At 42.5% G+C, this 17,389-nt stretch overlaps 1 protein-coding gene and 1 long non-coding RNA gene across 2 annotated transcripts in view; one reads left to right on the top strand and one right to left on the bottom strand.

Annotated features, from left to right (window-relative positions):
- ppargc1b (peroxisome proliferator-activated receptor gamma, coactivator 1 beta) overlaps positions 1–17,389 on the top strand; it is an 85,410-nt gene that overhangs the window by 18,434 nt on the left and 49,587 nt on the right. The gene's annotated exons all lie outside the window — the stretch shown is intronic.
- Positions 2,669–12,494, bottom strand: LOC118333454. Its single transcript, XR_004796972.1, has 3 exons — positions 12,356–12,494; positions 3,101–3,169; positions 2,669–2,852 (listed from the first exon to the last, which is right to left on the bottom strand). It is a non-coding gene; the product is annotated as an uncharacterized LOC118333454 (long non-coding RNA).

Here is a 17,389-nt window from a genome sequence, read left to right as displayed (position 1 = left end):
GTGTGTGTGTGTGTGTGACTGAAATACCTCATTCTATTTTGGCGTGGGAGTACTTGTGCCTGGAGAACGTGTCCAAAATACTTCTGCCATTTGCATGCTTCTGGGGTCACTGTCTGACCATTTGTGTGTGTGTGCGCATGCATGTGTGTGCATGTGAGGCCTGTGCCAGAGGACAAATTGCTCTGTCTTGTGATGATGAAACTGGATCAAAAGTGCTTGAAGAAAAGTCAAAGTGCTCCAACTCTTTCGTTGCTTTCTACTGGCTCAAAGTTGGTTTAATCACTCGTGTTCCACTCGACCTCTGCTCTGCACCCGCCACCTTCAGTCTCCGAGTCCATATTGAGCAACCTGATGGTGTGTGTGGTTGTTGCAGGAGAGGCCAGCTTCTCTCATTGGCCAGTATGTCAGCCCAGGCTTCCCGGAGGCCACCACACAAGCTTCTTCTCTCATAGATTTTCTCAAAAGCAGTTTTTTAGTCAGAGGGAGGTTCATGGCTGTAAGGAAACTTAAGAGAGGCTGTCAGGATTCTTAAAAGCCTCACACATCTTGATGATGATGTTGTTGATATCGGAAACTGAAGCTCATTCGGCTGCTGCATTCTGCATAAGAGCGCCAGCTAAATGTCTTGATGAAAATGGGCTCGGCTGAAATTGGATCTGGAAGGAGAATATTGTTGTCATTTAGAGCTGCAGCCCGTTTAATTCTCTCTACATCTAGTTTACATTTTGTCCAGTCATTACACAATGCGTTCCCTATGTAATTGGATTTGTTTAATTTTACCTTGAGGTGGTGTTCAGATGCCACAACTGGCATTTGCCACTTTCAGGAAGTAGTTTTTACATTAAAATCACATCAGTTGCATTGTTTAGAGTTTCTGAAGAAATTTAGACATTTTATAGGCTGAAGTCCATTAGTGAACGTTATTGACTCGTTCTGAGTCAAAGGTTGAACTAATTATAATTGTATTTGATAGACTGAGTTGCTGTGTTTTAATGTGCTCGGTTCCATCAGTCTTATTTTATACATTAACACCAAACTGCCACTGAAAATATGTGCTGTTATATTGTTATATATATTATATTGTTTTTATTGTTTGTAAATGCAAAGTTGCACAGTACAAACTCCTTGAAACAACTTTTTGTAACAAAGACACCCTAAACATAGACATTTATTGTCACATGATTGGCTGCATTTGCCGTTAAGAGAGGTTTTTATTGTCGGTCTACATTAATGCTATCATAGCACCACACTGGGCTGTTACTGTAGGTTAGCCTTGTGTCTATCTGGGCCAAGCACAGCGTTCTGAGCCCTGGGGAAGAGAAACACTTTCTTAGCCACCAGACCTCGGTAAAAAATAGAGCCTCGGTGAAAATGGTTTCAGATACAGGCTGTAATGCACATCATGTGCACTGGGCTGAAATAATGTTTGGAAACTGTCTGAAAACATCTAAGCATCCTTTGCAAGTTGAGCTAAATGAGGTGCCTAAAACACTCAGTGGGATCTTGAGCTTCACTTTTGATAAGCTGAGCAACTTAATGTATTCTGACTGATGTTGTACTACTAACAAATGTATGGCTGCTGTACTGGCAGCAACTCAGATATCATGAAATAAGTCAAGCTTAAGCAAGGACATATCCCCCAAATGACACATTGCTTTCAATGCAGTAATTACACAAGTAATCTTTGTTTTAGATCTTTTCTGACCAGATATCCATGAATAGCTCTATTGAAGTGAGGAAACACTGATGATAAAAATACATGAAAAGCATGATGTTTCAAGCAAGCAAAGAGTGAACAGATAAGCTTTTGCAAGATCTTAGACAGACTGGTGAACTTAATTGAATTGAACAATGTTAAATATTGAGTATTATAACCCATAAAATTGTTATTTAATCAACCCATAAAAAACAAATTCATTTGATTGCAATGCATTTTAAGTTTAATGGCCCATTAAAGTCTGAATGTGGTTTTAGAAGTGTTACTAAACTCACAATAGAAAAAATCTGGGAATAACAAAACACTGCAAGCTTGGCATGAAATGGTGCTAAACTAATCAACTACACACATTTATGACTCCAGATGGTGTTAACACACTAAATTTGTTTCAAAAATTTTAGCTTTTATTGGCCGAAGTCCCAATAGGAGGCATAAATAGTCTACAACATGCTAACCAATGTAACTGGTGTGTGTTGCTTTTTGAGTAAAATAAATGAAAACACATTTTGCTCCCCAGATTTTAATTTACGAGCTCCCGTGGGCGGCAGAATGACCATACCTGACACTGAATTTAATTTAGACAAATTTCATTAATCTGCTCGTGGATCAGTTACCTGATATAAAACATTCTTCTTTGCTGCGTGCCCACATTGTGATGCAGTCTGACAAGAAAGAAAAACCCACCTTTTGCAGCTCGACACATGTTTAATATTAGCACAAAATCCATAATTCTATCTGCAGCTTTAATAACAGTTTCAAGGTTGACCTTCACAAGTCATATAGGTGGAACCCCAGTGTGGATAACTAGCTGCTCCTCCAAGGATGTCAGGTCTATAAATAAAAGAGAGACAGAGAGAGGAGAGGTTGCAGCTTCAAGCTGAATTCAATAATTCTCTGACATGTCTTGTGTGGTTCTGTTTCTTCAGCCTGATACTTTTAACTTACAGGTACTGCAGGCAGCACTTCAGAGAGCAGAGGGAAGGGAGGAAGGATTCACCGAGCCGGCTGCGTACTATATTTATAGCGGCACTGTTTCCATGCTACGTTCTCACATGTTGTACTGCAAAGGAGCATAAGCTGCATCCTCCGCCACCTTGCGTCCTTCAGGCGGGGAGCTGCGTGACCTTCATCACTGCTGCTTATCAGCAGATATGGACGGCACAGGAGGGAGGGAGTAGGAAAGAGGAGATGGGGTGACTCAGGGAAAAGGGGGGCAGAGGAGGAAATGAGAGCAAAGGGGAGAGGGGTGAGAGGAGGAGGAGAATATAGTTTAGAAATGTGGATAATGGCGACATTCGTAGTGCTACATTTTGGAAAGGGACAGTTGCGTAAGGAATGAAGACAGAGTTCAGAGAGGAGTTCAAACCCTGGCTCCTTCCTCACCTCTGCACAGCTGGCAGTGTCTAGTCTGATCTGACATCAGGAAGGTGTGGAGGGAGGAGGTCTCCAAAGCTAAGAGAAAAGGAAAAGAGGACAGGAAGTGATGGAGGAGGGACGAGGTGAAAGAAAAGGAGTGAAGGAGAGGAAGGAAAGGGAGAGATGGCAAAGGTTTGTGGCAGTAGAGGGAGAAAGGGGTGAGGTTAAAGGAGAGGGAAGCAAAAGAAGACAGTAGATTCAGATGGGGGGGGGGGGTNNGGGGGGGGGGGGGGGACACGTAATGCCTCATTAATGCATTTACTCCTCCTTTAGAGAGAGCGGCGCTTGTGAAGGTCTGCCTCGGCGAATTCGAATGCAAGCTGAGCTCACTTTCTGTCGAACAGTTGGCCTCAGAAACCACCTCTCTGTCTCTCTTTCACGTGTCCCCATGTGGGAGCTGCAGGCGTGATCGTGTGTGTATGTTCACGTATGAGTGTGTGCCTCAGTGTGTATTGTGAGGTCGTTTGAGGACGACGCAGACTGCCAGTGTCGCCTCTTCTTCTTCTTTTCTCGCCACTTTGGCTGCTGAAATGGAGACGATTCACAGATTTGAATGAGAGGGGAGATAATTAATAGTGTTTATGCGTGTGTGTGTGTGTGTGTGTGTGTGTGGGCCAATTCTGCAATGCTGACCGTCTCCAAGGAGATGCAGGAGGCGAGGGAAGCAGTCAGCATGGTGTAGTAAACCCAAGAAATGTCACTGTTTGTTTCGCAATCACAGTGTGTGTGTGTGTGTGTGCTGGCAGGGGTGTTTAAGTCAACCCTTTACCTGCTTATTTGTTGCCTAGCAACTCTGCCTATGTGGCCTTCATCAAGGCTGGATATATGCTTGATCACAGGTAGCCCAGGTGTGTTTGGGCGAGCGAGGTTTACTAACATGCCAAAGTGTGCGAGCGAGAGATTATGTGGCAGCAGCGTGTTTAAACCTCAGGTCCTCTCCTCCATACTTTGTTTCATTTGTTGATTAACTTCTGTCTTTTCCTAATCCATCCATTCTTCCTTTCTTGTTTCCTTTCATCCCTTCTTCATCTTTCCTCCTGTCAGCCTGTCTTCCTTTATTTTCTTCCTTTCTTGTTTTTCATCTTTCCTCTCTTTCGTCGTTCCTTCCCTCTTTCCTCCGTCATCCAGCTTTTCCGTGTGGCATGGTTTTCTCTTAACCCCCATTTCCTTTGCTCCCATCCATCCTTCCTTCCTTCTTTCTTTCCTTCCTTCCTTCTTTATGGCGCACTGTGTCTGTAGGATTTCATTTAGCTCAACTATTCTGCTCGCTGACTTGTTGAGTGTAGTCGTAGATTGAGTCTGAAATGGTGAACGTTTTTTTGAGCTGTTGAGTGGAGTTGTCAATATTAAACTTCAGCACGTTTGCTTCTCTAAATTAGATCAAAATTGTGTAGTTGTTGTTTTAACAGTAAGAGCAAGTTCTCACATGAAGTTTTCATTAGTTAATAGCCAATACTTCATCTGCATTAATGAAAGCTTGCTGTGGCATCCGGGAAATTAGAAGCTTGTTAAGTGTGTAACATCTGAAGAGTTTAGGGATTGAAAAGATTTAAATTATGATATAACCAGAAGTAGATCTGCAGTAGGCTTTTAATGACATATTCTAATAACTCTGGTTGTTGATAGGGTTGGTTAATTAGTGAGTCTATTGGAAGAAAAGCTTCATAAACTCATTATTACAAGTCACAAAGTTGAAGTTCAACAGTTAACAGTGATGCTCTTTCAGCTTTGCTTTTGTTAGGAGTAACAGAAAAATAGAATGATGAATATTGGACTGGACTCGCTTGTTTACCCCCAAACACACACACACACACACACACACACACACATAAAACCTGATACTACTGTCTGCTGGGAGTGACTCTCTTTCTTCCTCTAATATGTGCTCACAGACACACACACTGATCAGATGAAGTGGCAGTTGGAATGATGCTACTACTGTTACTTAAGTGTGTTTGTAATCGCTCCTTAAGCTTTCTCCTAAGACATTAATTTGTTCTTACCTCAGCTTTGTACGCTGTGATAATTGTGCCAGAAGCATCTCAAGTAGCTTCCTAAGGTAAATAAAACGGAGGGACTACCAACAGTCCAGCAGGGATATGGTAAAGTTGCCATGGTAACGCCGGTCCTGCTCAGGTTAATGAAATGTTGATTGCAATCCAAACTCTTATTGTTTCCGCTGTTTGTGCAGAGTTGTTATTAAAATGTTTGATGAACGAATTAGAAAATTGAGGCCAGACTTAACAGGAGGAGAAAATTGGGTTGTTAGATGAACATGGCCAAAGAAAACATTGTATATTACAGAAAAACATGATTTGAAGGTATTATTCAGTCCAAAAAGGGTTTTTATGAACTTCTTCAGTTCCTCAGAATGCAGTGAAGTTAATTTGTGCAACTCTTGCAAATATACGTTGTGAGATGCTTTATGCAGTGGGGTACTGCCCATTACAGACACAAACACCATTCCAGGTACTTCTTTTCCCCCATTTGGTTGATCATTTTGCTTGTTGTCTGAAAAACACTGGTATGAAAACGTATACAGACCTCCTCTGCTGCTTACAGTTTACCTGATTGCTTTATATCCTGATAATGGAGCCAAATTAGTAGTCAAACAATAGACATTTCCACTTTAGCTTTCTGAAATACCATAATTAAACAGTCTGTGTGGGTCTGTGTGTGTGTGTGTGTGTGTAGGTGTGTGTGTGTCTGTGTGGATGGAGAGAGAAGGTTTGTGTTGGCTTCCAGCCAGCAGTGGGAATTACAGGTTATTTGTCAGAATAATGCTGTTAGTTGACTGGAGGAGTGTGTGAAGCGGCAGAGTTGGATGGTTTTGAGGTGTATTTTCGGAGCTTTGTTAATTATGTGTGTGTGCGTGTGTTTACGCAACACTGCCAGAAGAAAATATTACCCACTGTACCCGTCAGTTTGTGACTATGGATCTCTGTCTATCCGACAGAAAACGTTTGTTTCTGACACCTTTTGTAGACCGTCTCATTCTTATTAAGATACTTCATGGTTTGTTTTTTGTTTTTTTACCTTGCTAGGGTTACGGAGATATCCGGATGTAAAGAAACTATCCTTCCTTCCTATCTGTGTGAGTTGTTATGAGGATAACCAAATCAAAACCTCCCCTAACAAGCAGTTTTTTTTCCTCGAACAGCTCTCATGCTGGTAGAATCATCATTTGACAGCAGAAGTGCACCTGAATCGTGTAAAAGTTTGGATTTTTGTGTTACTTTTTCAACAGAATCAGACTCAGGTTTATTGTAATACGAGGAATTTGCCTTGGTACATCGGTGCGTAAGAATCACAGTCAATGACTAGATACCATTTACCCTAGTTTCAGAAACAACTCTTGCGTCCCCTGAATATGAACTTTTATCCACTTAGCAATAAGGTTTTTTTTTAGGGTTTCATAAGTCTGTGATTGCTCAGCTTGTTAAAGGACCTGCTGTCCCTCAGTTACAACATCCACACCACCAAACTTGGAGAGACAGGGTTTTTATCGTTAGCACTAATAATAGTGCATAGGCCTAATTCACCCAGTCACCCGTGAATGACCTTGGTGGGCCAGTTTGTGTAATCTTGGATTTGCCAACAGTAATCTACGCTCACTCAACCTCGATTCCTGCGTGCACCCCCCCCCCTCACAGACACACTCCGCCACCCTAAAAGCCCTTTTCACCCCTTTTTTGCTGCGCCTTAAAGCTGCAAATCTTCTACATCACCCAAACAAGGTCTTGCTCTAATCCCTCTTTATTGACTGGCAGATGCATTCTGGGATATCAAGGAGGCACCAGTGCACTGTGCAGAAGTGATTTTTGCCGATAATTGCAACAGATGCAGTTTTCTCATGACAATTCTCTTTGGTGTTATTCATATTGAGTGCTTTCCTCCTGCCAATGCAGATTTGTATTGACAGCAGTTTGACAATTTCTTTTCTTGTTCTCTGTTTTAACAATAGCTGCAGTTGTTTAAACTCTTAAAATGTTTCCTTTCCAAAAGAATTCTAGCTATCCTTATGAATATGGCTTGGTTCGACCTGTTTGGCCCTGTTGCATAAAGGCAGGTAGCCGTTTCTAAACCAGACTCACATTAAGAGCCATATAGTCTTAATAGGCTGTAGATCTAACCTTTGCGTTGCCTTTAGAAGCCCTGTAGTCAAAATCAGGCTAAAGATTAGCCCTGTATAGCCTGGGTAGTGGCCTTTAGCTGGAACCAGGCTAGTTAGTAAGCTTCATTTAGCCGTGTGGACCCAACCAGGCTACGGATTAGCCCTACATATAGCTACAGGCTAAAGGGTGTTAGGGCTGTTAAAAAAAAAACTAAGAACAAAGTGTACCATATGAGTGTGTTTGCTCAGTCTGCTCAGTCTGAGCTTCTATCAGCGATTCACTCTGCTCACTGAGAGCAATGTTGCTGGGGGACGTTGCTTGAAAAAGTTGCTGGTGTGCGGTTGCCCTGTGAGCAGATGGCACAGCCGTCTGTCTCCACATTAGCAAGATACTGATGAGATGAGTCAGTTAACACACACACACACACACACATACTTCCTTTGCCATTTCTGTGTGTGTCTAACTGTGTTTAAGTATGTGCGTGTGGATTCTGTCATGTTCATGTATGAACTTTGTGTCTGCAGATGTCCCTTATCTCTTGCAGTTGTATGCGTGCACCTATGTGTGTGTGCGTGTGTGTGTATAGTTTCTCCTCTGTTCTGCTTCCTCTGAGACAGCAGGGAACATCGCTGACTCACACTATCCACCATGACACAGGCACACACACAATAACAGTAATAAGAGTGGCTGAAACACAAAAGCTGCCGGCGAATGCAATTGCTTTTTCTGATGGAATATCAAAGTATTTCTGATTGAAAACTATGTTTTTTGAAAACTGCATCAAAAACAATCAAACCCTGGAGAGAAAAATATCACTGTGTGTATCTGTGTGTATATTGTGACAGGTGTAGCCTGGAAAACACACACTTAATGGCAAGATGGGCTACTGTATTCAACTCTAACGCCTGAGTGCATCTAAAAGACAATCCGCTGCTCTTATGGTGCATTTAGAAGATGTGGGCAAAATAGAAAATAAAGCCATGATGGATGAAAAAGAGGAGTGAATCTAACATTCAACACACACAGAGAAGAGTGGGGCGTTTGATTCGAACTCCAGGGTGCTTTGATTGAGCACGCTCTGTGTGGAGGACTGTGGATTTTGTGGATCAGACTTGAGTTACTCTGAAACTGTTTGGTTTGTTTGCCATCAATCATTTTACATTTGTCTGATTTTAAAGCCGGTGTCCACCTCTATTACATTAAATTACACTAAGCTGACACTGTTATCCGGTAAGCAGGCAGGGTTTGCTTCATGCACACTTAAACACTTAAGATTATTTTGTGTAAGGGGAAATGAGTGTACAGTTGAGGCGATGTGTCTGATCTAATCCAGTTTAGTAGATTTGGCTGTGTTTGGACCTCGTTTCCCAAAGAAAAGCTTCATGTTGGAGGGAAAATTGTGCATGTTTGGTTGAAGATCCACCTATATTGGGAGTAATGTTTTTCTAATCCATCAGTTTTCCATTACGTCCACCTAAAACTGAAAGAATCAGCTCTGTTTGGTCTTGAAGAACAGTGCCCTCTTGCTGTTTTGTGCTGTAAGTGAAGTTTTGAGTAGATTTACCTCCTAATTTGACCTTGTTTACAATGTAACATTGTACATGCTGTGAGAGGTCCTATTTTTGGTTCAATTTATTAAATGATAAATGATTATAATTTTGTTTTAAAGGGGACCTATTATGCTAATTTCTAGCTCTATATTTTTATTCAGGGACTCTGTTAGAGTAGCTTTGCATATATCACAGTTAAAAAAAAATCCTAATTTCTCTTATATTGGCCCTTTTTTGCAGCCCCTCAGTTCATCCTCTGTCTGAAACAAGCTGTTTTAGCTCCTGTCTCTTTAAGGCCCCACTCCCTAAAATCCCACTTTTTTCTGATTGGCCAACCTCCGGGAAGCTTGCCAAGGGGGAGCACCCAGTGCCTGTGGATAACGCGTCATCCTCTGGCCGGCGTGGCATACAACAGCTACTGTAACTTAGCCTGGACAATAGCGCTGTGGGGCCCTGAATTCGATGAATTTACTGTTCATCAGAGCACAAATGAGATAATAATTAGGTTGGAAAAACGGTCGACGCTGTCAGAGCAGAGTGTTTCTGGGTGCTGGGCCTTAGTAGTTACTGTACACCTCTAAAGCATCAGAATCAGAAATACTTTAATACTTTAATGTATTTCTGATAGCATAATGATTAACATGTTAAATCTTGATTGTAATCCGTACAAAACCTGCTGTAGCTTGGTGATGGTAAGATTAGGGCTTCAGTCTTATGCTGTCATCTTCTGTCTACTTCTACTTAAAGAACAGATATGAGTGATAGCAACCTCCTCACTGAACTCTTGGCAATCAAGCAAAATAAGTATACTTATTGTATACCCCAAATGTCCAACTATTCCTTTAACTTTATTTTCTATGTATTTCGTTTCTTTTGTTCTGTCTTGGTCTTTTCTGGTGTTGTGTTATAGGTGTTATTAAGTGGAGTTAAAATGCTAAGACTACAGTATAATGATTTAGCAGTTGGGTGCATGCATGCAACTGCGAATGTGAAGTAAAACTGGGCCTAAAATGAAGACAGAGGATTAATAACACTTGGAATAAAGATATTTCTAATGCATCCTCACCTGTACTGACCCTCAGTCTGACAGTACAGGGAGTTCTGCTCAGCTAGCGTCCCCTGGAAATAAATCTGAAAGATGTAAGTGTAGGAGAGTCAGAGGTGAGGTGTGTAGTTGCTGCTGACTGCCTGTAATGTTTTATAGTGCTGTCGGTTGTGTTAGTGGATCCATTCTCCGCTCGCTGTGCCCCATTAAAAAACTATTGCGGTTCCTTCTACTGCTGTGTATTTACTGCAAAACTGATTATAGCGCACTGTACTGCTGCTAGGAATTTCAAAGCAGGGTTATATTGTATCTGTGTGTGTATGTGTGTGTGGGAGAGGAATAAGCTGTCAAAATGAAAAAGACAACTTCTTAAGGCTTTACCATCAGCTAAAATAACACGCAGATATGTAAGCGGAGAGCACACACACACAGTGTTAAGAATTGCTTAACACACAGAGTTGCCTCAGTGTGCAGTCAATGTGGGGCATTGGGACGTATAAGCTTTTTATTGCCTATTTATTAGGAGTGAACACAGTACCAGGGAGACAACAAGATGATGATGAGGGGCTGATGTGTAAGAAAAAGCGGGATGATGCCTTTAAGGTGTTTTTCCAATTATAAATGTACAATTTAACCTCATTATCAGCTGGTGGCTCACTGGTCTGGTAAACAGTCCAATTTGTAGACATTTAATTAAAAAATATTGGTTGGTTTTTCAAATTAAAAAGAAATGCTGTTGGGATGAGCTGGTGTGTTTGACCTAAGAATCTCATGGCTTCTCTTTATTCTGACATTCCCATCACATGAAGAAAACAAGGTACTAGAAGAGGCTCTTTGAAAGCAAAACGGAAAAAAGTCTTTTGATCAAAACTTTTCCCCGTGCTTTATTTTCCCACTTCTTACTTTTCGGATGCAAACTAAAGTAATTTCTTTTGTGCATCTGAAGAGCCTCCTCTGCTTCTTTGTCAGAGACTTTTTCTCTACAGTGTTTACCTTTGTACCTGATATCACTTTTTAACAAGCCTGGAGTCACAAAGCTTTCACTCAAGCATTGCAAAGATTCCCATTAAGTCTTGGGAGATCTAAATCTAAATCTGCTAAATCATCCTTTCCAAAATATCTATTTTGCTGCCAGTCCCTTATGATCCCTGAAAGAGGAGGGACACACAGTGAGCGTGAGATGGGGGGGCTCTTTGATCTTAGTTTAGCTGGGTGTTAATATAGGAGTGATTCACAGCCAGAGGGTCAACTCAGATCACACCTTTATTCACGGTGGCGGGTGGTGCTTGCAGGGTAGCGCGGGGTGTGTGTTTTTTTGGGAAAGCTTGAGCGTGAGGACACGGCCAGGTTAGCTGTTGCAGTAGAGACACCTGTGTTTGTCTGCGCACGGTCAATGTAGTGGGAGACCATTGTCTTGATGTACAAGAAGCTGTTTGTGGCCATTTACTCAGAGAGAGAGAATAAAATGGGTTTAAATAATTCATTTTATTGCCTCCATAAACATAAAGCACATCCCTTCCTGTTAAGTCGACTGTTTTTTCCTGGAAAACACCTGCCATAAACAGACCTTTCAGGGACTGGATATACTGTACAGTCTCTAATGTGCAATGCAGAACATTTAATTGTATTATTGTAGTACTATAACAATATAGAAAAGCAGATTCTGGTTGTATAATGGCTTCAAATGTGTAGAACCAGCTGTGTGGCAGCAGCTGTAATCTCTGCTATGTGTCGACCTGGCCGAACGAGTGTGACAGCTGTGTTCGTTTTCCCTGTAATACCATTGCTTTTGGGCCATGTGGTGTGCCTATTGGTATCCCCTGGAAGTGTGTGTGTTTGTACAGGGGAAGCATTTGGTAAAGAAGTGTGTGTTTCAGTGGAATTTGGTGTTTGATGTACGTGTGTGTGTGTGTGTTTTTTTGTTTTCAGCTCGAAGGGTTTATTGTTTTACTCTAGGGCACATCAGCTGTTGGAATCGAACCTGTGACCTTTCCGGTACTGGACAGGTGGCCTGCTGCATCAAGTGAACAGGAGTCAATGGGAGACAACCACAGAAATCCTGAGGCCTATTTTTTTAAGTGTGTGTGTGTGTGTGTGTGTGTGTGAGAAAAAAGACCACTGTCACAGCTTTGCTAGCAGCCAATACAGTCTATGCTTGTGTGTGTATTCGTAAGACAGAAATAAGAGTGTGTTTGTTGGAAACCTTAGTGCTTGCACGTGTGTGTGTGTGTGTGTGTGTGTGTGTGTGTGTAGCTTGGGACAGCTGTTCCTCACTGTGTCCTTTCAACCTCAACACACACACACACAGACCCCAGCCACCCTGTGTAAAGGTCAGATCTCCACCCCTCCAGGCCACGCTAGAGTTTCAAAACAAACCTACCCCCCTTTCCAAACGCCCAGCATTTCCCAGGAAGCGCGTTAGGGTACAGTGACACCCCAGAACTTTCACACATGCACACACACACACCACTGAAGGACAGTTAGGATGGTGTTGGATTAGACGAGTGTTGACCTTTGATCCAGAAGAGCTTCAGAACCAGAACCCCTCCTCCTTCCTCCCTGTCCTTCCTCCTTTGCACCTTTTTAAACTGCGTGTGTGATGAAACAAGTAGAGATGATGGGTGATTTTAGGAAGAAAGCGTTGGTCAAAGTCACGCTTAAGTCTGTGTGGCGTCTCTCTCGTTGCATGGGAGCATTTCCCTGAGGAGGAATGAAGAGTGGAGACAGAGGGAGGGAGAGGGAGAGAGATGACGACTATGGCTGCAAAAATAACTTCCATATTTAGACTCAGAGGAAGAGAAAGATACAGAGCAGAGAGAGGAGAGATCCTGTGAGAGACGGATTAGGAAAAGAGCATCGCTGGTGCTTTGGCTCTTCTACAGTGTTCAGTTAGGGGCTGCCTCGCACAAAAGGTGACCAAATCATGAGAAGACAAATTGACGGTCCTAAATTGCCCAGTGAGTTGTCCATCAGCGGCCGATTTAGAGCTTTGGAGACCAAAACCAGCTGGCGATGAACATGCAATATTGTTGTTATAGCAGAATGTGCAGAGGCCTTTAATGGAGTGAAAGCAAAGTGACTGAAATGAGAGATCGATTAACACCAGCAATGAAGAAGAAAGCCTCTCTTTCCCTCTCTTTGTTTCCTTTTTGTCTCCCTCTCTCTCTCTCCTTCTCTGTATTGATGTTTTGAAATGAATACTTGTCAGATAGCTGGGCTCTATATATAGAATGGAGACATACAGATACATTCCCTCTCTCTCTCTCTGTCTTTTCTCTGCCTCTTCTAACCGCCCTCTTTCATTAGCTGCACGCTGACCTTCCAACGGCGTGTCACGATCCTCCTTTAGAAAGTTCACAACCCTAAAGATGCCATAACATGCTCAGTGGAAATTCCCGGAAAACCGTGCATCTTCAATGATAACCTTAAGCCAAACTAGTGGGTGCAAAATAGCGTTCGCTTGCTCTAACAGCCCATTGGGTTGCACTTAAGATTGATCCGCACTGTCTGATGTTCTGCTCAAGCAACCTGTTTCAGCTGCCTCATATTATAAAGGTAATAATAGCATTTTATGGAACCCTTTTTAAGGAAAAAATGCCCTAAAACCGCTATCAGGGATGTGGTTGAGGATTCTGGCTCCATTTAGCTGCTTACTGCGTTTCTGGTCGTGATCACATCAGGAAATCTCCAGCAACTTGAGTAGAGCTGCCACTTTCACATCATTTGCTACTTACACGGGAAAGAAAACATCAGTTTCAGACAAGAAGAACTGAGTTACTCGTTACTCACTTCATCTTAATGTCAAAACAACGCTATTCTTTGCTCTTCTTTCAATATAGAAATACTCCCCAGTTCTGATAATAACTGATGCTTGAAGCCTGGTAAGATGGATTCTTGCATGATTTTATGATCTTGCTGCTTCGCAAAGGTTCAGAATAGCCTCCTTTAACTTAGAAATGCTGTAATCCGGTTGGTTAATCATATGGAAATCTAGCCAATCAGACACAGCTTCTAGTAATGAAGGAATATCATATATAACCACTGGGAAGCTCTCAGAAGCAGTATTTTTGAGCTTACAATTATTTTTTGCCTCCATTCCAAATGATTTATCAGACAAATCTTCAATATCTGATTTGAACAGTCTAATGGCAGCATTTTAATTTAATTTAATTATTGATTGAACTGTGTATCATTGACTAAAGCAGAACAACTGGAAACATATGATGAGCAGTAACACAGTGCAAACTGGCTGAGTCATTTTGTCCTATAGAGAAGACTTTTACTAGTCTAGTTTTGTACCATACACTGTATAAATGCTTCAAAGTTTCAAAAGTCTAAAGTTTGGAAGAATTTTGAGTGTGTAAAAAGGCAACTCATGTCGACCATTTTCTATAGCAGGCCGTAGGTTTTCTTGAGATTGATGAATGAGATTTTCTTGCCTTCCAGGCAGCCATTAGTTTCCATTCATTTCAGCACAGAATAAAAACCAACTTACAGAGACTTGAAACTTGCTTAAAAAAGGTAATCCATCACGGTGAGCAACATGTCCTCTTTTATTTTTGTCAAAGTTATTGTTCTGAAACCTTTCTTTGGTTGCATTCAGGTGTTTTTAGGAAAGTAGGAGAGACATGAATACATCTACATAAAAACTGGTCTCACATTACTTATTTCTCCAGGTCTGTCTCTTTCTATCTCTCGACCCTCTTTTGCTCTCATCCTCCCTTTTCCCTCCATCTTCTCCTCTCTCTGACTCAGTGTTTTCCTCTCCTGTCATTCCTTCCCCTTGCACCATTAAAGAGTCGTGACTGGACGGATGGATGAAGGGATGGATGCTGGGACTCGTGGATGGAGGGATGGAGGGGGGAGGGTAGGAGAGAGGAACGGGTGTGTCGTGATGCTAGGATTCACCTCTCCGCTCTGCAGTGCGGGGGAAGAGAAGAAGTGACGGAGAGGAAGGGTGAAGAGAGAGAGATGGAGAGGAAATGGATGGGGTTAAAGAGCATGGAGACAGAGTGGAGGAGAGAAGGGGGGGAATGAAATGAAAGAAGAGGGAGGGAATAAAGAAAAGGAGTGAGAGGGAGGAGGGAGGGTGAGTTTGCAGACACACCGCGTGCTGCATGAGAATGAGACAAGACAGGACACATGCACGCACGCACATACACACACACACGCACGCACGCACGCAATCACTCACTCAGTTGTGATGCATCTGCTATATGAGCCATTAGATCAGGTGACCAAGGTCTGGTCCGTTACCTTTTACCTGCTTCTTCTCCTCTTCCATCTCTATATCCGCTCATTTCATCACCTCTTTCTCTCCCTTTTTGCTTTACATTCGTGTTCTCTTTCTCTTTTCATCCTCTTTTCCTTTGCAAATTTCTCTTTTCTCTCTTTCATCTCCTATCTCCCCTCTTTTGTAAACCCTTCTCTTGTTTTGTCACTTTTTCCTTCTTCTTCCTCTCTCTCTTATATTATTCCTTACCCATCTTCATCCCCTTCCCACTTCTATCTCTTATCTAGTCTTCTGTCCTTCCTTCATCTGTGTCTTCAGTAATGAAACTCGTCACTGTTCGCACTAATAGAACGGCTGCGATACAGAAAGCACATAAATCAGCCTTTGTGTGTGTGTGTGTGTGTGTGACCAGGCCATTTAGATCCGTCACTGTGATATAAGTGCTCAATCTGCCTGGATACAGTACCTGGATCACGTGCACACTCTTACACACACACACACACACACACACACAGCTGAAGGTGGTGCCACCTTGTCGGGAGTTTAAACGTCTCCTTCAGCTTTTCTCCCTGGGTCATAGTCCTTTAACAGTAAATGTGTGTGTGTGTGTGTGGGGGGGTGGGGGGACAGGTGTGTGTTATCCAAGCTGCTGTAACATTAGACACCTCCTGTCATTGTCTCTGTGTAAAGGATACCAAACTGCTGACTGACTGCTAACCCCTGTAGTGTGAGTGTGTGTGTGTGTGTGTGTGTGTGTGTGTGTGTATTTTTGACATCTTGGGAAAATGCTTTATGCAGTCATGCATATGCAGGTGTGTGTTAGACAGCTGCCAGCTGGGCTAACCAGCAGCATACACAAAGTGGGGGTGTGTCTTTTATCCCACCTGACAGTATGACACAATACTGGAGACTGCAGCTAATGATTGACAGTCAAATACCAGGGAAAGAGGACAAATGTCCTTCACACATTGAGACACCATGGTTACGTCTCTTGTTTGATCATTTTGTGTCAACGATGGTTAAAAGTTGCAAGGACATGGAAAGGAGAACAAATGAATACTTTGACTTTTGAGAAGTGGGAACTGGCTGATATTGGCGTACATTACTGATTATTAAAAATGTTGCTGATAGGGCGCATTTTTTTTTTTTATCTCACGTGGTAGAGTTGAAGGCTTACCACAGAGTCCTGGGTTAGATTCCAGCCTGTGGCCCCTTTGCTGCATGTGAGCCCCTCTCTCGCTCCCCCCTTTCCTTTCTTCGCTTCAGCTGTCCATTATAAAAAAATCAACAAAGAAAAATTTACTGTCAGTCGGTTAATCCAATATACATCATATTACACTGTAAAATGGCCTTACACACTATCACCAAACCAAACTGGGGGGGGGGGGGGGTGAAACTGTCAGAGTTTGTGGTCACAGCAGATGGCAAAGGCATAAAGGGAAAGGAGGACAAGAGACAGTGGGGGTGATGGGAAATGCAGTCTTAATTTGATCAATGCTGGTGTGAGATAAAGGCCTTCCATCATCTGCACCGTGGTCTCTTTTGTTTACAGTAGTTATACAAAGGTGCCGTCTTTAATTTGGCGTTGATTAACTGATATCAGATGCTCCGGGATGTTAGCCGCTTTAGCCGCTGTTTCTCCTCTGTCTATTTGTTTTTTTGCTCCTCAACCCTCCAACCACACAGTTCACATGCTGGATTGCGCTTATCTACGCATTTCCTAGAAATCGACCTTGAGAAGCCACCGGTGTGTGTCAGCGTGTGTGTGTGTCTCTGTGTGTGTGTGTGTGTGTGTCTGTTGCCGAGCTGTGATAAGCTTTTTCTATTAGTTACAGCTAGCTAGGCCCACCCAGCTGGAGGGGAACACAGCCCATTACAATTGAATTGAGTCTATAGGATTTACTCACACAAATGGGCTCTTTGGATCACTGATAGTGAGTGCGTGTGCGTTGGTACAAGTACGTGTGTGTGAGCAGGCCAGTGTGTGTTGCTTTTGTTGTGTTTTGAAAGTGTCCCATAACAACTTATACACAGTATTTCTAACTTTGTTTGAGTGTGTTCTTGATGCATTTGTGTGTGTGTGTGTGAGCGTCAGCTAGGAATCAAATTAGCACTCAGTAATGAGAAGTGAATTTGCCCGGTGACCAATCTTCACGATGCAGCTCCACACTATAATCTGCAGGCTGCAACCGACGGAGAAATCACAATCAGCTGCTATTTGTCTTGCAGCCGACACACACACACACACACACACACACACACACACAGGTTTGTTTATGTTTTTGTCGAGTGCAAACAGGATGTGATTAGGCA

Source organism: Morone saxatilis, unplaced genomic scaffold (assembly GCF_004916995.1).
Source record: "Morone saxatilis isolate NCDOM2014 unplaced genomic scaffold, NCSU_SB_2.0 Contig22, whole genome shotgun sequence".
In the NCBI taxonomy this organism is placed as follows: Eukaryota; Metazoa; Chordata; class Actinopteri; family Moronidae; genus Morone; species Morone saxatilis.
The sequence above is the reverse complement of the archived record's forward strand: the minus strand, read 5'-3'. Positions and strand labels throughout refer to the sequence as shown.